Consider the following 26,272-nt stretch of genomic DNA (forward strand, 5'->3'; position numbering starts at 1 on the left):
TGGGTTCCCCTCTGTTGGTTTTGTGTGTGAGGCGTGGCCTGCACAGCTCAACAATTTTCTGCAGGAGGTCTCTGTCCACTCTATAGCGCTCCACTGTCTCCAGCTCATGCAGCCCCTGGTAGGGTACCCTGGGCCTGTACACTCTTCTCCGTCTCCTCACTGTGGGTTGTCCAGCAGTATTTCCATTGTCCCCACCCTCAGCATGTTGCATACGTCGCCTTATAACAGCAATGGCAGCCCCTAACATTTCTTTGTCTCAGTAAACCTTTTTCAGTTTTTACTTCTATTAGCTTACTGCAGTGTCTGTTGTGAGAAACATAATGGACTGTTGTTTGCATAGTTTTAAGTGCTAGGCTGGGCTAGTGTACTGCCTGTGTAATTGCCTGATTCTGATTGTTTTCACCTGCTAGCTCTGCTAGTACTCCCTGGTAGCTTCCTACTATTTGTTGTGCTTCCTTTTTCCTTTCTGTTTCCACAGGGGGGAGCACCGCGCACACAAGCGCAAACACGCGCACAGCAGCTAACACGCGCGCACACATGCTTACACGGACTAAAACTTGCTTATTTGGGTTAAAACACACGCACACCAGTGCAAACGTGCTTACAACTCTTTAAACAGCCTTATACATGCTTACTCTGGCTTAAACATGCGCACTCACGCTTACACACGCGCACTCTGTCTTACTCGGGTTTACAGGCTCGCACACGCGCGCATGCATGCTCAGCAAGAAACTTTGGTGTTATCCACGGCATACACCTTCCATTTCTTGCCTTTCCCTAGCCTACCTGTTGACACACCTCTTTCCATGATGTATACATGACAGCAGACACATGCCACTCTGCTGCAATGAGCTTCACTTCTTTCATACATACCCCCCTCGTGATGTCACCTATCTTCTACTCTGTTACTCCCCTTATCCTAGTCCTACACTCCACTGGCTGTGCTCATTTTCTATGTAAACTTATGATTCACTATCCTAACCCTCATTTACATAGGATTGCCTACTAATGCTTGGTTACATCTCTTAGACTGAGCTTCCCCCCTTAGCAACCTCTACTTGGTGGCCATGTTGTCTTCAGCCTGCCATTCCCTTGCATTGTACATTAACAATTTAAATAAGATCCACATTTGTGGGTTTTAATTTTTAGTTTTCTGGGTTTTAGAGTGCAGCCCATTTGCGCGGCACTGCGCTACGCTTAAACATCGGAAATTGAGAGAAAAAACATTATTTTTATTTTCATATTGCATCAGGAAACATTTCCAATGGCTGTATATTTGGCCATTGGCATGCTTCCTGCACTGGATGCAACCTTCATTTGGAGCTGTCACGGCTCCGTTTTGCTATTTGCAGAATGGTACTCAGTTGTCAACTGAGTACATTTCTGCAAATAACACTGCTCTTACTCGGACAGGTTTGGGTTTGCTGAATCACAAATCTACCTCATTTGCATGCCTTTCACCTGCATTTGAGGTAATTTGCATATCCCAACCCTGTCAGTGTAAGAGCCATTTTAGGAGCTCTCTTGCACGCCCCTGCTGGCTGTTCCTGGATCGCTCATCGGACATGTTGGCTGCATGGAGTCTTACTCTACTCTAAGACTTCGTGCAAGCCTTCGTGAATCCGACCAACAATGTTTATTGCTGATACTGTTTGCAGGTTTTTATCATCTTTGCTTTCACACTTTATATTAACCACTTAGGTATTGGCAGAACATATTTGCTTATGGCAGGGTTCCAGTATATTGTATACATGTCTATTGTCATATAAGTGTGTGCACAGGGCAGATTGCTGTGTAGTGAGAGGTTCCTGGGTTAACACATGCAACTGCCTGCTATGTGTGGCCCAATGCTTTACTCCAACATGGCCTAAGTGTGTGAGCATGCCCAGTTCAGACTGTCAGTGTTCTGTTGCCTGACATTTGTCTCATGTATTCAAGTGTGTGAGCATGCCCAGTGTGACCTTTCAGTATGTTGCTGTCTAAGGTCCACTACATTTGTTGATGTATGTCTACATGTCCATTATTAACATTTGTACTGTGTGTGTTGAAAGTCAGGTTCTATTCTTACTGCAGGACTCACCTTTGTGTCATAACTCGACAGGGATTATGCTGTACCCGCAGGGTTTCTGTGAAATACTTTACATAGACTTATCAACATTTCTTCATACAGGCTAATCACTTCACTACTGTCATGGTTTACTGGTTCAGTACTATGACTATAGTGCACAGTATCCTGGGTTCGAGGCCCATTGCCGCTTATATTTTCATACTGAGCAGACCAGACTGCTTAGGGGCCAGTAGAGCAAATATGAGCATGATGGCTTTTGTTCAGCTATGCCCTACCTAGACCCAGCTTGTCCAACATTGCTCAATATTAACCATCATTGCTGGACATTGGCCAATATTACTCTACATTGACCACATTTGTAGTAGTTGGCTTGTGCGATTTTGTTTACATTGACTTCATGATGGTAAATGCTGTTTAGCACTGCTTTATATTGCTTAACACATGGCAATCATGCCTCAGGTGTTGTTGCAGGGCTGCCTCTGCCGGATGCACATACTACACTCCCTATACATGTTTGAAAGCAGGTAGTGTCAACGTAAGCATCCCTTTTACTATATGTGCGGGTCAGAGAGAGGTATCATTTCCAGAGTTCCTACTGAGCCAGTGTATGTGCTATGCGTTGCCTCTTTGCCAAGGCCAAAGCATACTGGGCATGCCTCCTTCTGCCTACTGGGGCAGGCTCAGGTTGTTCCTCCTCCAAGTCATGCTCTGCCTGTGATGGCCTTGGCAATGGTGGGGGGCTGTTTGGCCCGGGCCTATGCTGGTCCTGCTGCAGCTGTTTTCGCAGGATCATATTATGTAGCATAGCACATACTATGACAATCTGGGTACATGTAGTTGGTGAGTACTGCAAGGCTCCACCAGATGTGTCCAGGTACCGGAACCTTGACTTGAGCAGTCCAAACACACGCTTGGTTACATTTCGTGTTTGTGCGTGTGCCTCATTGTGGCATTCCTGTTCAGGTGTGTGTGCATTTCTGATGGGTGTCATCAGCCACGGCTCCAGTGCATAGCCAGCAGATGCCAGATATGGGAATCATTGTAGCTTCCAGGGCAGCCAGCAAACACATTCAGTATTATGCCCTGGGCATCGCACATGACCTAGCAGTTGATGGAGGGGAAGCCCTTGAAGTTGAACTAGACCCTACCCCACTCACCGGCTGGTGCTTTGATGCATATGTGCTTGCAGTCTATTGCATCCACTACCTCAGGGTATTCCGCTATGTGCTGGAAGAGACGCATATTGCTGGCCAATACCTCACGGGAATTGGGGAAATATACATGATCACCGACATGTGCTGGCATGGCATCCAGGAACTTGTGCAGCACCCTGGATGCTGATGCCTGTGATATCCCCATCATATCACCAGTTAGTCTCTGGAAGGTACCTGTTGCTAATATTCTTAGGCCAACACATACCTTAGTTTCCACTGGGATGTGTTCCTTCTGTTGGTTCTGTGTGTGAGGCATGGCCTGCACAGCTCAACAATTTGCTGCAAGAGGTCTCTGTCCACTCTATAGCACTCCACTATCTCCAGCTCATGTAGCCCCTGGTAGGTAACCCTGGGCCTGTACACTCTTCTCTGTCTCCTCACTGTGGGCTGTCCAGCAGCATTTGCATTATCACCATCCTCAGCATGTTGCATATGATGCCTTATAACAGCAATGGCAGCCCCTAACATGTTTTGTCTCAGTGAAGCCTTTTCAGTTTTCACTTCTATTAGCTTACTGCAGTGTTGCAGTGTCTCTTGAGAGAAACATAATGGACTGTTGTTTGCAGAGTTTTAAGTGCTGGGCTGGACTAGTTTTCTGCCTGGGTAATTGCCTGATTCTGATTGTTTTCACCTGCTAGCTCTGCTAGTACTCCCTGGTAACTTCCACTATTTGGTGTGCTTCCCTTTTCCTTTCTGTTTCCTCGGGGGGAGCGCCACGCACACAAGCGCAAACACGCGCACAGCAGCTAACATGTGCGCACACATGCTTACATGGACTAAAACTTGCTTATTCTTGTTAAAACATGTGCACACTGGCACAAACGTGCTTACAACTGTTTACACAGCCTTACATATGCTTACTCAAGCCTACACGCGCACACACGCTTACACGCGCTCGCATTGTCTTACTCGGGTTTACTGGTGTGCACACGCGCGCATGCACGCTCAGCAAGAAACTTTGGTGTTATCCATGGCATACACCTTCCATTTCTTGACTTTACCTGGCCTACCTGTTGACACACCTCTTTCACTATTATGTAAATGCAAGCTGACACATGTCACTCTGCTCCAATGAGCTTCACTCCTTTCATACATATCCCCCTTGTGATGTCACCTATCTTCTACTCTGTGACTCCCTTTATCCTACTCCTACACTCCACTGACTTTGCTCATTTGCTATGTAAACTTGTGATTCACTATCCTAACTCTCATTTGCATAGGATTACCTACTAATGCTTAGTTACATCTCTTAGACTGAGCTTCCCCCCTTAGCAACCTCTACTCGGTGGCCATGTTGTCTTCAGCCTGCCATTCCCTTGCATTGTAAATTTGTTTTAGCTATAAAATCCACATTTGTGGATCTTAATTATTAATTTTCTGCTTTTTAGGGCACAGCGCGTTTGCGCGGTGCTGCGCTGCGGTTAAACCCCGGTGATCGGGATAAAAAAAAGTTATTTTATTTTTAATTTGCATCACTTCCCGTTGCCAATGGCTGTATTTTTTGCCATTGGCATGCTTTCTCCTGTGAATGCATGCTTTTTTTCCAGTTGACACGGCTGCGTTTTGATATTTGCAGAACCGTACTCAGTTATCAACTGAGTACATTTCTACAAATAACACCACTCATACTCGGACAGGTTTGGGTTTCCTGGATCACAAATTTACCTCATTTGCATGACTTTTGCCTGCAATTGAGGTAATTTGCATATCCCAGCCCTGTCCGTGTAGGACTAGTTTAAGGTGATCTGTTACACGCCCCTACCAGCTCTTCCTTGATCGCTCGGTGGACATGTTGGCTGCATGGAGTCTTACTCTACTCTAAGACTCTGTGCAAGCCTTCGTGAATCCGGCCCATTATCTTCCATAATATTTTCTATTTTAGTTTCAAATTACTTTGGATTATTTTCATGCATATCTTATAACTGTTATTATTCTATACTATCAGTCTCCATTGTTAACTTCTTCTTTTCATATGAATTTATGTATTCCACTAAATAATTCTTTATATATAAAACCTTCATTTAACCATTCATTCAAACTCTATTATTATTTTTTTTTTGCCAGGCCCTTACATTTTTATACATTTCATACCCTATTCCATCTGGTCCTGCAGTGAAATCCATATTTACTTGTCCTAATATTTTATCTAGCTCACTTAAAGACATCTCCTTTTACAACTCTATGGGGCAAGCAGCTGTACAGGAATAAGTTATTCCTGCACAGCAGGGTCCGTTCCTGTTCAGCACGGCAGAGTGCCATGCATATGTATGAAGGCTCACTGCCATGCTCTAAAATGGACACAGTTACATCTACGAGCACAGGGGGTGTGTGTGAGAGCAGAGCTCTCACAATATACATGCCCCCTGCACTCCAGAATAGCCTTTTGGAAATGTAAAATGAGCGAGAATGCTCGTAACACCCCCACCCCATCAGGATAACAAATCTGGTCAAAGCCATAAGGGACAATCATCCCTACCAAGACAAATGATGTCAGAATAACAGATGTAGCATAAGCACATAGCACACACCTCCCAACCCGTCAGAGTAAGGAATGTGGACAAAGCCAAAAGTTGATAGAATAACAGGTTCATCATTAGCAGGGATATTCTGAAGGGTACAAATAAAATAACACAAGAAATAATTATTTTTTTTATAAATGCGATAAAGTTTAAGCATAGCTGCTTGGGTGTGCCCGTTGCTTAGCTACGCTTAGTCCAGCTTAAACAGCACAATAGGTTAAATAGCAAGAGATATCCAGCATAAGTAGTATTTTAAAATTGAAGTGGTTAGAGCGTACGCTTTGTAAGCAACCATTCCTGGTTTGATCCCTACTGTAATCCATTTGCATTTTACATGTGAAAGCAGTACATAAATATTTATTTTTATAATTAGCTACTAAATAATATATATTAAAATGAAAAAAAAGGCTTCCACCACAACGAAAAGTTCACCGAGAAGTTCTGTTAAAATGTAGGCTTTAATAAAACGAAGAAATAAAAAGCACAATTTGTGCTTTTTATTTCTTCGTTTTATTAAAGCCTACATTTTAACAGAACTTCTTGGTGAACTTTTCATTATGGTGGAAGCCTTTTTTTCATTTTACTATTTTTGCCTATTAAGGCTTCCTCTGGAGGTGGTTTTTGGTTTGGTTGTTTGTAAATAATATATATTTGTTAACCAGAATATTGTATTAGGGCCAGATGTGAGGTGTCAGTTTAATAAAGTTGTGCAACCCCTGAAGTTGTGAAGCCCCCATATAAACACAAGTGCCCCATACAGTATAGTCACACATGAATAAATATAATGAAAGCACATTGGGGGATGTCAGGGACAGTAAACAAATTTATAATATGCAATAAGTGATGGATCAATGCCATACAGCAAATAGTCTATAAAATGAAAAATAAGCAATGGTAAGCATTGCACAGCTCTGCTTACTAGTGGTGTCAGCATTGTGTAAATATGAGTGCTAAGCAATGAGTAGCCTAGCAAAGTGGATTTTCCCATTGGTAAGCAGTGCTGAACATGTCCCTTTACGCACTGCCAACCTTAGCTAAGCAGGATTGCCCATAGCTTTGCTTAGCTCAGCATATTCAAAACCATCCAATCGTGGCAAAGGGTGGGAAATCGGCCATATTTAACCCCCACAGGTGGGAATACAGCTCATAACTGGTTGCAGCTCCCCACTGTAGGCAGTATGGCAGGAGTTGGTGAGGGCATGCGCTTCCATCTCACCTGTGATCTCACCAGTGTCACTGGTATCCCTCAGACTGGTGAGCAGGTCCAGCACCACTATGCCGACTTGAAGTGGATAAAGAGGGAGCACTTGGATGAGGGGATCCAAGAAGCAAGGCAGAGAGGTGATGTCCCAGCAGTGTGTAAGTACTCATGCCAGTAACTGTTTACTAATGTTCAGCCTGTGTATATGATGGATACGTATACCTAAATATTTCTCTATTTCCGCTTACAGCTGCAGCTGAGCAAGCTGTGAATCAGAATGCCCATGCTAATAGGTTGCAAAGGCTGTGTCACGAGGCTGGTGAGTAACAATCCTGCTTGTAGTAGTCATACCAAATAAATATAAAGTAGTAGAAAGTCACCTGGCAGTTTAAAAACTGTGTATGGGTTGCACTGAATAAACAAGACAATATGACAATAATAGTCCCATATAGATCATATTTAAATAAAACTGTAACTGCCTGGCAATAAAGCTCTAAATCCTGGACAGGTTGTGTTTACTCTGGTACTGTATGACATTTATTGTTGCATTCTCTGAGTCTTAATGTTGTGTTAACCACTGTTACTCACATTGTGATACATAAAAAAAAATATCTAGGAATGTCTGTATAAAACATTGTTGTAAGTACAAGATCAGATTATACAACCAAGAGAGACTTAGACAGAAAACACTGAAGAAATAAACAGCAATATTCAAATAGCACACTCTGCTGAAACTTAAAATTGTTGTATTTTTAGCAGACATGGTTTGAATCCTGGGAGTGGTAATAAGCTGTATGCATAAACATACCTCTCAACTGTACAGTTTTTTTTCAGAATGTCCAGATAAGTGGCTCATATTTTCTGCTTGTTCCTCTGTCCCCCTAGCAAATCAGTGGGATAATATCAGAATTGTAGTCACTAAATAATGACATACATTTGATTTTCAGACCTCAAAACCTCCAGAAAATGTATAGTAAAACAAATCCTGTCATTCTAGCAACTCTCCAAGTTTATGAGAGCAATATTCAAAATATGTCCCTATTTGTACCCCCATATTGTTAAGCTTTGTCCAGAGTGTGTGCATTAATAGATTGAGAGGTATGTGCATAATATTAACTCAGAATCTGGGAATATGTGTAGAAACTGTCAGGTAGTGTTAACAAACATTCCCTCCACAAGTCTACCAGGTAAGAGATGTAAAATTTAGCTATAAGACAGTTGAATTATACACTGTGTACAAACATACTACTGCCCAAACCAAGGTCAAAGGATATTGTAATAATACCTGTACATTAATTATTAGAGCAATGATAATTAAAGTTATGAGTACTACAAAGATAAATAAGGTGTTAGTTGACATCTCTCCCCCCCACCATATCTGCAACAATAATTTAAATACACAAATCAATGGGTATGTTTACACCAAACCTACTGTTGGGACATATCTCCTATTGTTCAATACATACTGAAATGTGTTTCTATTAATGTTCCATGTTGAAATACTATCATTGGTGGCCTCTTGCTCTCAATGTAACCTGCATGCCATTGCAATGGCCACTGTGGTTCCATATATGCATGTGTTCTGTTTGCTATGCAACTGTTCCAAATCTGGTGTTTTGGTTAATGGGAATATCTATGCATGCTGTTATAACTAATCCTGGATTGTGTTGACTATTACTAACCCACATATGTTTTAAAACTGCAACACCATAGCACAGTTGGGAAGGCCAGTCCCAGCAGACCCACCTATCCCACCTCATCTGGCAGTGGCACCGGGCCCCAGCACATCTGGGTCCCACCTCTGGACCTCCTCATCTGCTGGTCCTGCTCCACCCTCAGGTGGAAACACCTCAGGGGATGGGGCTTGCCCCCCCCCCGGGAGCGGGCTTAGACAAGATCCTGTCACCCGAAGTCAGGTCAAGGGATTGGTGCGTAGCAAGCTTTGAAGGGAGTTTGGAGATCTGCTATGCCAGCTTGAGGGCTGTGCGGCAAATTTAGATGATCAGCCTGCCTCTCCTGCTCAGCCCCCAGCACAACCACCTTCGGGGCTGTGAAGGTGCAGTGGTGACTGCCCATGGGTGGGGACCTCAGTCACCTGTTTCCACTGGGGGCTCATGGGCTTCCGATTTCCAAACACCCCTCCCCATCCAAGTTGTTTACCCCCCACATGTGTCATATACCGCTCCTGTATGCTTTCTTGTCTGTCTTGCCTGTCTTCCTACCCAACCTACCTCTCCAAATGTACCTACTATCCTTCCCCAACATCCCACTCTCACCTTAAAAAAAATGACAATCTGTTCCCAAAAAAAATGTTGCCCTATACATACCTGTCCATTTTTCACAAGTGTCCACTGGACACATGTAATCTGGTCTAATTGGTTTCACAACACATTATTGTTGTCCTCACCCCTCTCTCATGGGTTTGAGTGTCCAAATCTACTTCCAAATTCAGTATACATGCACAGGTGTTGCTGTAGAAGAAATGGACAGCTATGGACCTTCTCTACACCCTTCTTGCACATCCCTAGCTACTTTCCCTATTGTCTTTCTCTCTGCATGCCCCTTTTTTCATCACTTTCCTATCACCCCTATTTTATTTTCTTTTAAAGAAATTAGCTCAGGGGTAAATGAGAGTAAGCATTTTTAAGCAGTAGTAAGTGGGATTAAGCCTGTTTGCATGGTGCTAAGCAATGCCTGCATAGATTAAGCACTTTTAGGCTAACTGTGAGCTTATTTAACCAGAAAACAAGGCTCCACACAAACTGTAATATCCAAAATGCAGGAGACCAGGATCCAATCCACACAAACAATGTTTATTGACGCTTTCATCTCTTGAATAGAAACTTCTTCAGAATAACACAGCATATGTGTAACAGGGTATTACAAATAATACCTCACATACATCCTAAAATACCTACAATATTTGGTGTCACAAGTTACACAAAGACCTAGTTGACCCCTCATTTAAACCCATTGTGGATGCTCGGGCAACTAAAACATTTTCCATTGCTAAATACATTGACAGTAAATTAAAAAATATTTTGAAGGACTGCCCTTGAATACTTAAGGACTCCTGGGATTTTCTATCTAAAATCAAGAAAGATATGTATACTGATAATCTGATCTTTATCACAACTGATGTTCAGGACTTATTCTCTATCATACCCCATGACACAGGTATTGATCGGTTTTACCAATATCTTTGCCAGTACACTACCCTAAATCATAACACCATGTTAACAATTAGAACACTTATGGAACTAGTGTTAGATACCAACATTATTACCTTCAAGCAAGTTAAGGAGGTAGCAATGAGGGCAGCCTGTGCCCCCATCTTTAGAACACTTATGGAACTAGTGTTAGATACCAATATTATTACCTTCAAACAAGTTAAGGGGGTAGCAATGTGGGCAGCCTGTGCCCCCAATTAGAACACTTATGGAACTAGTGTTAGATACCAACAGTATTACCTTCAAACAAGTTAAGGGATAGCAATGGGGGCAGCCTGTGCCCCCATCTTTAGAACATTTATGGAACTAGCGTCAGACGCCAACATTATTACCTTTGAACAGCAGTTATTTAAACAAGTTAAGGGGTAGCAATGGAGGCAGCCTGTACCCCCATCTTTGCAAGCATAGTATTGGTATTTTGGGAAAAAGATATTAATTTTAATTGTCCTTACTCTAACTCATGGATATTTTACGGTCGTTACCTGGATGATATCATCATTTTGTGGAACAGTGATATGACAGAACTAGAAGGCTTTCTTGAATTCCTGAACACCAGCACAGATTTTCTTGAAATTACACATGCTATTAGTGTTACAGAGGTGAATTAATTAGACATTACCATCAAGGAAGATGTAGTCAATAAACATTTCACCTCCACTATTTTCCACAATACCACCTACTCTAATGGCCTCCTACATTTTGATAGTTACCACCCCCTGCACCAAAATAAGGCATTAGTAAAAGGACAGTGGGTACAGCATGCCAGGATGATATCTGAATATGATCAATTTGTAGAGCAAATTGAGACCCTTAAAGGGATGTTACTACATAGAGGTTATCCAGATAATTGTTTAAACATCCTTCAGGAGGTAATAAATAAGAGAGCTAGTGGCTATTTTTCCCCCTTCTTGGTACAGGGAAATGGTTGTCAAGCAAGGAAAGTCAAGAGACTAAGACTTTCCATAAAAAATCTGCTGTTTTAAAGTTTAATCAGCATTATTACAGCATCAGGAATATTATTAAACTTAACTGGAATATTTTTAGAATTGAAGCAGAACAGGCATAGTTGTTAGGTGCTGTTCCCAACATTGTATATAAAAAGGAATGTAGCATCAAAAATATGTTGGAAAGGCAGAAATGTGATCCTGATATAGGGACAGGGATGGTTAAATGGTGCTATTGCCTACAATGCCAATATATCATTGAATCCAAGGAGATTTCTATTTCCACACACTATACGAGGGAAAGTCTCCTGCAGCAGTAAAGAAGTGGTGTACCTCGCCCTATGTACCTAATGGCTGAGTTTTTACATTGGTAAAACTAAAAATGCATTTAGAAGTAGAATTTACCAACACTACTATGACATCAGAAGGAAATATGTTAAAAATGCATTAGCAGGACATATAGTAACCAATGACGGACATGGGTTCAGATTCATTATTATTGAGCAGGTTCGGTTGGATGAAAGAGGTGGGCCACTCAACGATTACCTAGAAATGGCTGAGCTTAGATGGCAAATTAGGACAAATGCATCTGAAGCACTGAGTCTTAGCAGTGCAGTATCCATCAGCTCTGTTCTCAGGTTCAAAGCACAATTTCTTATATGACAGTCATTGATAACTACTGTTAGGGTAGGACGCTAATAAACAACAAATACATATATACTTTCATATGCATAAATATTGACATTTGTTGCTTTGATTATTTTTAACTTATTATAGGTTATATTTAATTGTCAAGTATCTTTTATATGTTTTAATCGCATTTTTTCTTTTTTATTGTAAGTGCAAAATATATATATATATATATGTGTGTGTGTGTGTGTGTGTGTGTGTGTGTGTGTGTGTGTGTGTGTGTGTGTGTGTGTGTGTGTGTGTGTGTGTGTGTGTGTGTGTGAGTGTGTGTGTGTGTGTGTGTGTGTGTGTTGCTCTTTAAATGTTTCTATGTCCTTTCAGGACATTATTTTATTAATTAGTTAATGATGACAACTAATTTGTTGGAAGAGCATATATAAGGCTGTTGGGTAATATGCTGTGTTATTCTGAAGAAGTTTTTATTCAAGAGATGAAAGCGCTCAATAAACGTTGTTTTTGTGGATTGGATCCTGGTCTCCTGCTGTTTGGATATTACAGTATGTGTGGAACCTTGTTTTCATTGTTTTCTGTATGGAGGGGACTGTGGCCACCAGTTCACCTTCACTGACTTCACTTGCTCAAGCTCTTCAAATCCTCAACTCAACAGTGGCAAATCTAGCCAGTTGAGTTGACAAGATGACCCAACAAGGCAGTTCTTTACCTTTATTGGCTAATTCTTCATGTCAGGGTGTGAATGGGGCAGGAATCAGCAATTCTACAGACTTCTCTGATGGTTTCAACATCAGTGGCATTACACCAGCTCAAAGGGAAAGACAAGTGGATTCCAGCCAATCAGGGAGGCTTGATTTTCATTTGACATACAGGAACTGAGAGGGTGGGAACTTCCTGCAATGGCTACACTACACTTTCACAATGGCTAGAGGGGAAAAAAGAATGGCAAGGTGAATCTAGACAACAACCAGCACAAAATCATGGGAGTCTAAATAAACAAATCTTTAAACTTGAAAAACTAACCACGGACTATCGGAAGCCACAGTTAGAAAGCAGCTATCTGAGAGAATGTGTGCATACAGAATGTATTCCTAAGGGCCTTCAGCTCTGGAAGCTCCCTACAGGGCTGGTAAGAGACTCTCTTCTACACTTGGAACTGCTTGAACTTTGTAACAAATCAGCTGTGAACTGTTAAACTGTTTAATAATGGACAATGACTGCAAAATGATTGATTTACTTAGCAAAATCAACATATTGGATCAAAATATTGAAACGGACTTATTATTTTAATATGATTGTAAAAATTGATAGTACTATGGCTGAATGAAAACAAAGGAAAGTTAGTAAACTTAGATGGGATGAAAGAGAATATGAGGAAACCAGGGTATATCCGCTACCTCCTATGGGGCAGCAAAGTTGTAATAGAGAAAAAGGGTATGATGCACCTAATACTAACAATAATAATAATAATGCTGTAAACAAGGATAACACCCCAGGTCTTTTAGAATACCTGCTCCCCTCAGGAGGTCAGAGAGATTAAGGAACTAGAGAGGGGGGAGAATACTTATTACAACTGCAACCAACAATACCCCAAATACACGAAGGGGAAATGGAGAGGTAGAGGGAACAAATACTGAACGCCGAAGCTAACTGTAATTTGGTTGTACTACAGAATAGTGGAGGCGATTTCAAAGTATATAACTACAGCAGTTTTGAATTTAATGGTCAAGTAGCAGACTTGTTTGAAAAAGGTTTGACATTTGTACCTGATAAAAAACTTCATTAGATCAGACCATAGTTGATTTAAAACCTTTTACCAGGAAGTTGAATTTTGAATTTTTATTCACGGGAACTAGCACTAACATCCCCGAGTATACCATTCATAAAAAAACAAGTATTTTCAACCCAACTTTGCATCTTTCAGTAGTAACTTTTGAAAAAAGTATGCAAAAAAGATATCAGGGAATTGTTCAGCAGGGACAGGGGGTGACAACTAACAATTTGAACACAGTGGAAAGGGCACTATTAAGAGAAATTTGTGACAATACTGAAATACGGGTTATGAAACCCGACAAAGGCGGTGGCCTGGTTATCATGAACTATAATTCCTACATAAATAAAATGGTTACCCTATTATATAGTCATACCTACTGTGAAGTTAGTTTGAATGAGAAGAACATTTGCTATAGCAAGGTGGATGTTATGCTGGAAGAATTGCTCATGAACCAACAAATCCACCTCGAGGAACATCAGCATTTGTTAGTTAAATATCCTAAAATACCTACAATATCTGGTGTCCCCAAGTTACAAACAACCTAGTTGACCCCCCCATTTAGACCCATTGTGGATGCTCGGGCATCTAAATCATTTCCCATTGCTAAATACATTAACAGTAAATTAAAAAATATTTTGAAGGACTGTCATTGAATACTTAAAGACTCCTGGGATTTTCTATCTAAAATCAAGAAAGATATGTATACTGATAATCTGATCTTTATCACAACTGATGTTCGGGACTTATTTGCTGTCATACCCCATGACACAGGTATTGATTGGTTTTACCAATATCTTTGTCAGTACACTACCCTAAATCATAACACCATCTTAACAATTAGAACACTTATGGAACTAGTGTTAGAAACCAACATTATTACCTTTGAACATCAGTTATTTAAACAAGTTAAGGAGGTAGCAATGGGGGTAGCCTGTGCCCCCACCTTTAGAACACTTATGGAACTAGTGTTAGATACCAACAATATTACCTTCAATCAAGTTAGGGGGTAGCAATGGGGGCAGCCTATGCCCCCATCTTTAGAACACATGGATCTAGTGTTAGATACCAGCATTATTACCTTTGAACAGCAGTTATTTAAACAAGTTAAGGGGGAAGCAATGGAGGCAGCCTGTGTCCCCATCTTTGCAAACATAGTACTGGTATTTTGGGAAAAAGATATTATTCTTAATTGTCCTTACTCTAACTCATGGACATTTTACAGTCGTTACCTGGATGATATCTTCATTTTGTGGAACAGTGATATGACAGAACTAGAAGGCTTTCTTGAATTCCTGAACACCAGCACAGATTTTCTTGAAATTACACATGCTATTAGTGTTACAGAGGTGAATTACTTAGACATTACCATCAAGAAAGATGTAGTCAATAAACATTTCACCTCCATTTTCCGCAAGCCCATCTACTCTAATAGCCTCCTACATTTTAATAGTTACCACCCCCTGCACCAAAAGATGGCTTTAGTAAAAGGACAATGGGTATGGCTTGCCAGAATGATATGTGAATATGATCAATTTATAGAACAAATTGAGACCCATAAAGGGATGTTACTACATAGAGGTTATCCAGATAATTATTTAAACAACATCCTTCAAGAGCTCATAAATAAAAGAGCTAGTGGCTATTTTACCCCTTCTTGATACAGGGGAAGGGTTATCAAACAAGGAAAATCAAGAGACTAACCCTCTGATTTACTAATCTTCCATGCAGGATTAGCTTAGTCCTGCACAGAAGCAGACATTTAGGAGCAGGATGGCAGCGCGCCATGCATATTAATGAGGTGTGCTGCCTGAGCTCCTAATCTTACACGGAGCATGTAAGAGTGCAGGGGTGTGTGTCTGAGAGCAGAGTTCTCAGAATATACAGGCCCCCTGCAATGAAGAACACCAGAAAGGCCCAAGAAATGAGCAAGACAGCAAATAGGTGTCTGCATATCCCCACCAACATTTCCTCTGGTGTACAACAGCAAGTAAATAAAAATAAAATGAACAAACCTGTATTCCTTTATTTTTTTAAAAATCTGATTAAAGCTAACTGTAGGTGCACAGGTGTACCCATCACTTAGCTATGCTTAATGCAGCTTAAATGGCTGAAGAGGATAACAAGAAAGATATATGCAAATGAAGCAGCATAGCAATAATATAGTAGGCAGAGCATTTGCCTTACGAGCAGGCATTCCTGGTTCGAGTCCCACTGCAGCACATTCCATTTTCCATGGCAAAGCACGTTATGACCAATATTTTTGTTGCATAACCCACTAAATAACATATATTTTTGAACTGGAGTACTGCATTAAATGCATATGTGAGGTGTCAGTGTCATAATGAATAAAGCACTAGTAAGCAGGTTTAAGCACCAATAAGTAGTAGTAAGCATATTTAAGCACTAGTAAGTGAGTTTAAGCCCATTTGCTTGGGGGTAAGCAATGTGGACACAAGTTAAGCAATTTTGAAGCTAACTCTCTGTAAGCATATGCAACTGGAGGTTAGCATTGCTTACCTCCATACATACCCACGCAAACCCACTTACAAATGCTCAAAAGTGCCTTAATCACTCTCTATCCAATTGCCCTTTTTCTGCCCAGCAACAAAATAAACAACCTCTGCAAGGCTCACACCCAAAACCCCACCATAGCCAAAGTGATTTACAACTAAGCCATGTCAGATACACATAACCCTGATGTTTTCACACACATATCATCCAGCCCAGTCATTCAACAGTATAGGGAATGTATTCCAACATGTAGATGTATGTGTGTGTGTGTGTGTGTGTGTGTGTGTGTGTGTATATATATATATATATATATATATATATATATATATATACTAATATTTAACCAAATACAACATATCTATCTATATATATATATATATATATATATATATATATATATATATATATGAATATATATATATATATATAAAACATATATACATACAAATGCATACATATATAGATATGTGGGCAGGATTCACAAAGCCTCCGTGTAAGAGTTATAACTCTTACACGGAGGCTGCAGTTAAACGGAGTGATGTCAGCATGCTCTGCATATTCATGAGAGCATGCTGAATCATACCCAAGTCTAACACGGTCCATGTAAGACAGTAGGGGGCGTGTCCGTAGGCCGAGCCCTGCAAGCGGACACGCCCCCAGAAGAGTAAAAGTGCCCAAAGTAAACACCCACGACAGAGTCCACGGAAATGTGAATAAACACAACACAACACATGCCCCCACAGACTATGAACAGAAAATATATAAATGAACATGTGATATATTTTTTTAAATTGTAAAGATGTTTAACTGTGAGTGCGCTCGTTTGCACGGGCGTGCCCGTAGCGCAGCTACAGTTAGCAGTCAGTGGGAAAGCATATAAGAACTAAATATGCAAAGTAAGCCAAGAAGCAATAGCATAGCGGTAGAGATGTCAGCTGAAGAGCAAGTAGTCATGGTTCGAGCCCCCACAACACCAACTTTTATTTTTAGCAAAATAAGCACGAAACAAGTCCCTGACAAACATGTACACATATACAATCTCATTTTATGTAAAATGTAATGAACTAGTCCATTTATTTTGAAGAAATGTGAGGTAACAAAACAATAAAAAAATGCCAGATGTGCCTATAGCTGGGCTACAGTTTAACAAGGTGAGTGCATCTGCCCATAGGTGAGCAGTGGTTTAACAGGTGCAAAATGAGTGCCCGTAGGTGAGCAGTGGTTTCACACGCTGAAACTGTGTGCCCCTAGCTGAGCTGAGCGTACTATGCGTGCTGACAGCCAAATGAGGCATAAGCCAGCGCACCCCGTTTGCGCGGAGCTGCGCACCGTGCCAACAAGCTAACTGACGGGCAACGTTGAGCAAGCTGTAACAAAACTGCCTTTACAAAGACACACCTCCTAGCCTGTCTAGACAGTCATAAAATATAGAAAGCAGTGGCCAGGTTCGAACCCAGGATACCATGCACCATAGTCAAGTTACTGAACCACTAAGCTATGACAGCTGTACTCAGAAATGCAGTAATAGCAAATATATAGGAATGAATAGAAAGTGGAGTATGACAAAGCAGGTTTTGTGAAGTGGATAAAATTCCATAATGGCCAATCACAGATAAGTGCGGGAAAAACGTCATATATAAGCCCCATAGGCGGGAATACACAGCATAAATGATTGTAGAACTGACTTGCAGCCAGAATGTCAGGTGTAGGTGAGGGTAGTTGCTTTCGAGCACAGAGGTGGGGCATTGAGGAGTCCAGATACATGGTCTGGCTCCTAGTCCACAATCATGAGGCCCAACTCATGCAGGGCCAGGTCCTGTGGGGAGCATATAGGGCTGAGGCGTGGGACCGGTTGGCTCATGATCTTACCAGTGCCACAGGGATTCCAAGGACTGATGAGCAGGTCTGTCACCACCATGCGGACCTGAAGAGACACAAGCAGGACCAATTGAACCTTTGGATCCAGGAGGCCCGGCAAATGCCAAACGCCCCACTACTGAGTAAGTAAGTTACATTTAATTATGTATGTAAGAAATTAAATTAGCTGATATTATGGAGATGTGTATTCCAATATTACTTCATTTATATTACAGCTGCAGGTGTCCGTTCTGCGAACCGCAGAACCTATGGCGATAGGCTGGTGCGGTTGCACCACCAGGCAGGTCAGTAATCCACTCCCAGTAACTGTAAAGAAATATAAAAGTATGACAGTTAGCAAAAGAGTGCAGTGTAGTCACTAAGTAATAAAATGTGCAAGTAACAGTGTAAAAGTGTTTGTAAGTATTGCTTGATTACAAAAGTGTGTTGCAGTCTGAAATCCAAACAGAAAAATGAAAATGTCTGAAATAAAGTCTGAAATAAAGATGCCCCACCTATAATATCATAGTGCACAACCTGCAGCAGGCTGAAAAGTACAGCTGCAGAAGATGAGCAACTCACGTGTGAAATATATCCCTGTTGAAATACTGAAACATGACAGAAGTGAGACTGCTGGAAAGGATTGTAATAACTACAGGTAAAACATGTCAATAAAGCCTAGAAGTAAGTACCATCCTGAATAGTAAAATGAAAACAAGTGAGAGGGTGTGAGAAAGAGTTATGAATCCACCAATAAAGTAGTAATAACCCCTGTATAAAGTATACTGCAGTCAGCACAGAATTAAATGAATGTGACAAGTAGAACCAAACTGTGAAATGTGTCCAAAGTGTTGCTGCAGCTGGAATGTGTATCCCAAAATGTGGATATGCTGCTCTCACTCTGCAATATGCAGATAGTATGATTGTCTGAAATATCAAACATCCACAGTTGTCTATAGCTATATAAAGCAAATGTAGCAGGATGATGTAGCTGAACAAAGCCAGATATGAACGTGTATGAATAACAATAAAATGTATATTGATGTAGCAGTAACAGTCCTATCACCAAATTGAAGTAGTTATCATATAGAAAACTGTAGTTACAACAGTAGTGTGTATATATCTGTAGCTATTAGAAATGTACAACATATGTATTGGTATTCGAAGGTGTTAATAATATTTTCTTCACCCCACCCTATAACCACATATAATCCATTCCACGTGAAAATGGTATGTGCAATCACAATTAACACCCCTGGACATTTGTCCTCATGGGTCATAAATATTTGCATGTCCGTTGATGCATCTGCCCTGTTCATACATCCAAACCTGATGGCCTGTTGCCATCAATCAACCCTGCATGTTGTTGGACTGTGTATTGCTGTTCAAATTATGCATGTGTTATGCTTGCTGTTCAATGGTGTGAATATCTGGGTGTTTGGTTAATGGGAATACTAATGCATGCTGTTACAACTAATTGCGAATGGTATTGTATGTTACTAACCCAAACTGTCATGACATAATGCAAAACATAGGACGACAGGGAAGGCGGGTTCCAGCGGACCCACCTCTCCCACCTCAGCTGGCGAGTGCACCTGGCACTAGTGCCCAGTCTGGACCCTCCTCCGGTGGCCCTGTGCCACCTACGGGTGGAAGCACTGCAGGGGATGGGGCCCGTCCCCCCTCTGCAAGCGTGGCCAGAGGAGAACATCCACTCACCCTCCGTAGCGTCCGGACTGTGGTGCATAGGGAGATCCGGAAATCTGTTCTCGAGCCCCTACGCCAGCTTGAGGCACAGGTGGCACAACTTACGGGCATGCATGTTGCCCAGCCTACACAGCCCCCAGCACAGCCCCATCCTGGGCAGTGAAGGAACAGTGGCAACTGCTCATGGGTGGGGCTATCAGTTCCACTGTTGCCATCTGTGGGCTCATGGGCTCTGGATATCCAAACCTCCGTCCCCGTCAATTGTGTAACCCCCCCACACATGTCATACACCGCCCCTGTATGCATCTTGTTTGTCTTGTCTGTTGACCTACCCAACCTACCTCCCCACCTATTCTGACTTCCTTCACCTAACATACCACTCTCACCTGAAAAAAAAAAAAAGGGCACTCTGTACCCACAAAAAAATTACGCCCCATACATAGCTGCCCATTCTGCACATATGTCTACCAGACATGGAAACTATCAATTACAATTGGCTGTACAACAAGTATTATTGTTGTCCTTACACCTCTCTCAGGGGTGGAAGGTATCAAATGTCACACCAAATTACAAACATATGCACAGCTGTTGCTGATGAAGAAATGGGCAGCTATGGGCCTTACTTACATCCTTCCTGCAAATCCCAAGCTTGTTTCCCTACTGTCTTACCCTCTTTGTGACCCCTTTTTCACCACTTTCCTGTCTCCCCATTTTCATTTCTTTCAAAGAAAATAGCGCGGATGTGCGCAAGAGTAAGCACGTTTAAGCGGTTGTAAGCGGGTGTGCGCGCGTGTGCGAGGAGCTAAACGCCAATGCGCATGCGTGAGCTCCGCGCAAACCAGCGCTAACCCGGTTACAACTGCTTAAAAGTGCCTTAGTCACTCTGATTGACAGGTCCTGTAGTCATTTCAAAAGCAAAATAAAATCCCACTGTCAGTCCCGAACCCAGGCCCTTGGAAACAGTAGTCTGCATGATTTACCACTAAGCCATGACTGTTATACAAGAATATTGTGCTAAAATAAATATATCATGTAATAGTAGGAATGAATGTAAAGGGAATATAGGATGTGTAGTACACAAAGCATGTCATTTAGAATTACTGTCAAAACTAGTGGATTTCCATAATAGTAGTGTGTGAACAGAAACAGCCATGCTAGTTGGTAGCTAGTAGGTAATAATGTCACTGTAGCACCTTGCAAGCCACACACATACTCACAGCAGGATAATCACTGCCCATACCCCACAACCTCTTACAGGAACACATCCGACCAAGTAATAAAATATGTGGAGCAAAGGCCCAAAACCAGGGACACATTACAAATAATGTTACAACAAACACAGACAGTTCAGAGAGTAACAGAGTCTGCATTTTGTGGGATGTTTGGAAGGGTATGAAGTCTGAAACTTGAATGTTTGTCACTATATTCTGACATGAGCCCAGAGTGATTTGCCAGAAAAAGCTGTGCATGAGATATTGACCAAAATATGAGGCAGAAATGTGGACAACCTGCAAATATTTGTACACATGAGAGGTCTGACACCACCATATTTGAATAGTTAAGAGCCTAGACATAGCAACAGTGAATGACTTACAGGGATGCCTCACAGACTCCATGTGAAATGTACAAACAGTAGGCAGAAAGGTGTAACAACACATGCAATGGTAACTATGGAGTCCTGAAAGTATTCACCACTTGCATGGCAGAATAAGTGTAGTAATACATATGCTCATGCTAACCCACAGTCACAACTGCAGCATACCAGACAATTTAATGGGTGTACCCCACTGATATGTACCATTCCATGAGGCAGATAACAGATGAACCTGAGAGTCTCTGGGGCCTGCTCAGCAGCATACTCAAATACCCTAATAGATGTCAAGGCCCACACCATAGCCAGACCACACTGCATGCTGTAACACCCTAGCAGATATAGCAAGCATTCCAAGGTGTGAATGCACATGGAAAATAGGAAAGCTACAGTAGCACACTACAATCAGGACACCTAGCAGGCATACAAGTAGTGACTGTAAAGGGCAAATATTGAAGCCTTAGAAACAAAGTGCAAGCAAAAGTGAAAGGAAAGCACACACACACACATTAACAGTAGTAGTAGTTGTAGGTGTTAGTGTACATACACAGTTAGTACAGGAAACTGGAGAAATGAATGGAGGAATGTTAATCTACAACACAGCTGGAAATATGAGAGAGATACCAACCTTTGCACTCACAGAACATTGTCCACAGCATACCAGCATGGTCCCTGCCCTTAAAATCTGAAAGGGCTATGCCTATCTCACATTCCTTTTTATAGCACTGTTCTGAAATCACAGTGAGAACTGCAATCAGTACACAACTGGCTGCATGCAATTAGCAAATGCTGGCTAACAATTGGTGCAGAGGCCATCAAATGGACATATGCAGATACCTACAAAAGTATGCTGTACTCCCAGTCCACACATGCAATACTTTCATTGCACCCTGAGGAGGACGTGAGAGACAGACAGACAGAGAGAGAGAGAGAGAGAGACAGAGACAGAGAAAATTGAAATTAAGCAGACACAAACAAAACTGTTCAGTAACAGCCACCTGAAAGCTGACAACTGGCAAGTGGAGCAGCAGGACAGAAAACTAGACGGCAACACAAGCAGCTGTGACAAACACAGGTAATGTAAAGTAATACTATAAAGGTCTACATACTGTGAACCCTTCATATGTGTCATTGGTCTGTATCCATGTGTATATGAAGATGTGTAAAGGGCAGGGGACATACAGCAACTATCAGTGAAGGCTGTACATATATTTGTATGTGAGAGCATCTATGTGCACATATCAATGTAGGTTGGCTGTAGGTTGTAGTGCAATGTACAAAGTAGGTTTCACAGTTATGTATGTTTAGCAGTATGTTAGTGTGTGTATACAGTATGGTAGACAAACATGTTGATATACCTGTCTATCATATGGACACGTATGTATGTCAAAATATGTATGTATGTATATATATATATATATATATATATATATATATATATATATATATATATATATATAATATGCATATATGTATACATACATAGAGAGAGATGTAGGAATACATAGACAGATGTAGATATATAGAATATGTACAAACATATATATGTAATGCACACATACAGATATAGATATATGTAGATACATATACATAGACAGACTGATCTGACTATCTACAGGTATGACTGTATATGACGACCTCAATACCCCCTGTCCCGCCCCCTCTGTCACTCTCACGCCCTATGTGCCCCCCCTCCATATCTATAGCAATATATGTATATCAATATATATATGTGTATATGTATACAGACATATATATATATATATATATATATATATATATATATATATATATATATATATATATATATATATATATATATATATATATATATATATATATAGAGAGAGAGAGAGAGAGATGTATATATATTCTGAGTGAGGCACATGTGTACAGATGTATTGCAACAGGTGCCTGCTGACAAAGGCATGGGGTGAACACCAGTGTCAAAACTGGAGTACCATACTCCATTTCAAATCACCTACACCAGTAACCACCAGATATGTGATTGGCTGCCCACCACTGCATGTGTCAGGGATGAACAGGGTCATAAATGTGTACAATAGTGCCCCCAATGATATTCACAGTGGCACACTATTCCTGGAATACCTGCACATGGTATGTGTCAGCAGACATGGTGTGTCAGCTATGGACATGTAGGTCGGTGTACCCCTCCACACCAGATAATGGATGCCATGGTATGGACCTCACATGACAGCTACAGATATGGAGAAGGACACAGTGACATGTACAACACTGTGACAATGCACTCAAACACATTACCAATGCACAGTGACTGACAACACCACAGAGTACACACATACTACCCACATAGAGGTTACCACTCCCGGATTTACATACGTAAGTCACACCCATGACAGATGTCCAACAACCATAGTAACACCTCACACCATCCACAACCTAAATGACTGCTGTGTGTCATCCATGCCACTGCAATAGAGAGCACATGTGTAGGTTAAAGTTCCTACCCACAGATAAGACATACCCTGCAATAAACCACACAGTGTTAAGAAGCAAAACTCCCCATGAGTACATGTCACACATACCCCTGCTGAATGTTAGTCAGATAGATAATATGCCATATGAGTCACCCTGTGTAACTGTGTGACAGCAGCAGGTACCATCACACCACATGTGTCACAATGGTCAGGGTAGCAGAACAGTATGCTGCTGTAGTCCCAGGGGCAATAGCATATTGTATAGTATTGTATTGTAATGTAATGTATTGTGTTGTATTGTATTGGTATGTTGAGGTGCCTCCTTCGTGGAGTGGAACCACTGCTGCTGTGCGCCAGTGTACAGGTACATATCCTGTAGTCAGGCTAGTGTTACATAGCACTTCTATATGTGTGTTTAGCACCTGTCAGAGTTTATGTAGCATGCAACTGGGGATACCATCAGGTCCCAGTCATGTTGTGTATTCTGCTTTCATGAGGGCGGCTCTCACCTGGACATCTGTGATGACAGGGAGGTTACAGTCAGCTGGGATAACTATGTCTTATTTTGGGGGAGAGGGCGGGGTGACATCTGCACTGAACCTTTCTGCCACAATGTTGTCAATATCTGTGGTTTCAGTGAAATATTTGTTGTTGTGTACTAACTATGGGCATAGAGGATGGATTCTGACCAGGTTGCTAACATAACTGAAGAAGGCCTTCTGGTTATCTGTAGTGTCCCTCTTGATTTCCTTCTCAAAGTTGCCCATGGATGTTTGTATGATGGAAAATAGATCCTTACTAGTGCTGCTCAGACATGCCTTCCCATTATGGAATTATGCTCTGTCTTGCAGTAGCTGCCATCTTTTGTAATCCAATCTGTCTATGGCTGGGGTCCACCAGACAGGATGCTGTCCCTTTGTGGAGAGTGTCTTGGTCATATATGGGATTGCATGATCCATGCATTCTCGGAGATGCCTGTAGAAAGCATTTGTGTAGGGGTCAGCATTGTGGGTTGTATCTGCCACTGGTCCAGTGGGCTGAAAGGATACCATGTCACTGTTACAAAGTGTAAAGTTTGCATCTGCAATGTTATTCACTATAGTCGTTTGTGCTGGTGGTGGAGGTGGGATATGTATATCCAGGGCAATTAGTGTGTGGTCAGCTCACAGTAGTTGATGATGTAGGCCATACAGTACCTAGATACAAACCCCCAGAGTGAGGAGGTGCTCTGGACCTGAATCAGTGTTCTGACTGCTGGGGTTTGGTAGTATGTCGTATGGAGTGTGCCAGGTACTGTTGTACAGTTGCTGGCTGAGCACTGATACCTGGCCATGTACATGTGTATCCACCAATAGACAGACAGATGCTATATATGTGAGATATGTTGTATCATAACAGTTGAGTAGCATGTGTAGTATGTGTGCCAAATTCTGCTGACATATATTGCTGATATCAGGTTATTTTCTTTTTCAGGTACATGGCTCACCCGCGGAATCCCGTTTACTCCACAGCTGAGGATGAGGAGATAGACCAGAGCCTGGTGCGGGATTATGCAATACTCTTTTCCCGCACCAGCCAGAATCAGCAGGAGAGGGCTGCACTGTGGCAAGACCTGGTCCATCAGGTAAATGACATAGGCATGCATAATAGGACATATGAGCAGGTACGACATCACTGCAGTGATTTAATCAAAAATGTCCGTCAGCGTGCGTCGGATATCCACAGGCAACAGGTCGCCACAGGTGGTGGGGTGGCTACACATCCCCCACTCACCAGACTGGAGGGACTACTCATGAGTGTAGTGGCTCCAGTCCGCCAGCAACAACAACAGCAGCAGACATGCATTATGATGGAGGCTGGAGCCACGCAGCAGCAAGACAGTGAGCGTGCAGGTAATATGCCATATGTATAGTTGACTGTTGTGTACACTGGTAGTTAATGCATGTGTGAGATGTGTCCTTGGTTTGTAGCTGTCACCATAGTATTTAATGTGCAAGTGTGATATCCTCAATATTAGCAGCTGACCTGTGAAAGGCGATTGTTGTACTACTGACCTGTATCATACTCAGTAACAATGGCACAGTTGTGCCCACTGACATTAGTTTCTTCACGTTTGCAGGTCCCTCCGGTGTAACAGCAATGCAGCCTATCCATGCTGGTGAGTGTGTATTAACAATACCTGTAATAGTCGTGATAGTAATAGTAATATTAGGCTCACTTAGTAGTGCTCTTTGTATGCATGTAGGTGTGTCTGCGTCTGTGTGTTGATATCACGCATACTGAGTACTGTACAATTGTGTGCAACTGTGTGCATGTGTGCCTGTGTGTATGTGTGCATGCCTGTGCATGTGTGCATGTGCATGTGTGCACCTGTGCATGTGTGCATGTGTGCATGTGTGCATGTGTGCACCTGTGCATGTGTGCATGTGCGCATGTGTGCATGTGTGCATGTGTGCATGTGCGCATGTGTGCATGTGTGCACCTGTGCATGTGTGCATGTGTGCACCTGTGCATGCGTGCGTGTGCGCATGTGTGCATGTGTGCACCTGTGTGCA

This window comes from Protopterus annectens, chromosome 3.part0 (assembly GCF_019279795.1).
Source record: "Protopterus annectens isolate FY-2018-M chromosome 3.part0, PAN1.0, whole genome shotgun sequence".
Taxonomy (NCBI): Eukaryota; Metazoa; Chordata; order Ceratodontiformes; family Protopteridae; genus Protopterus; species Protopterus annectens.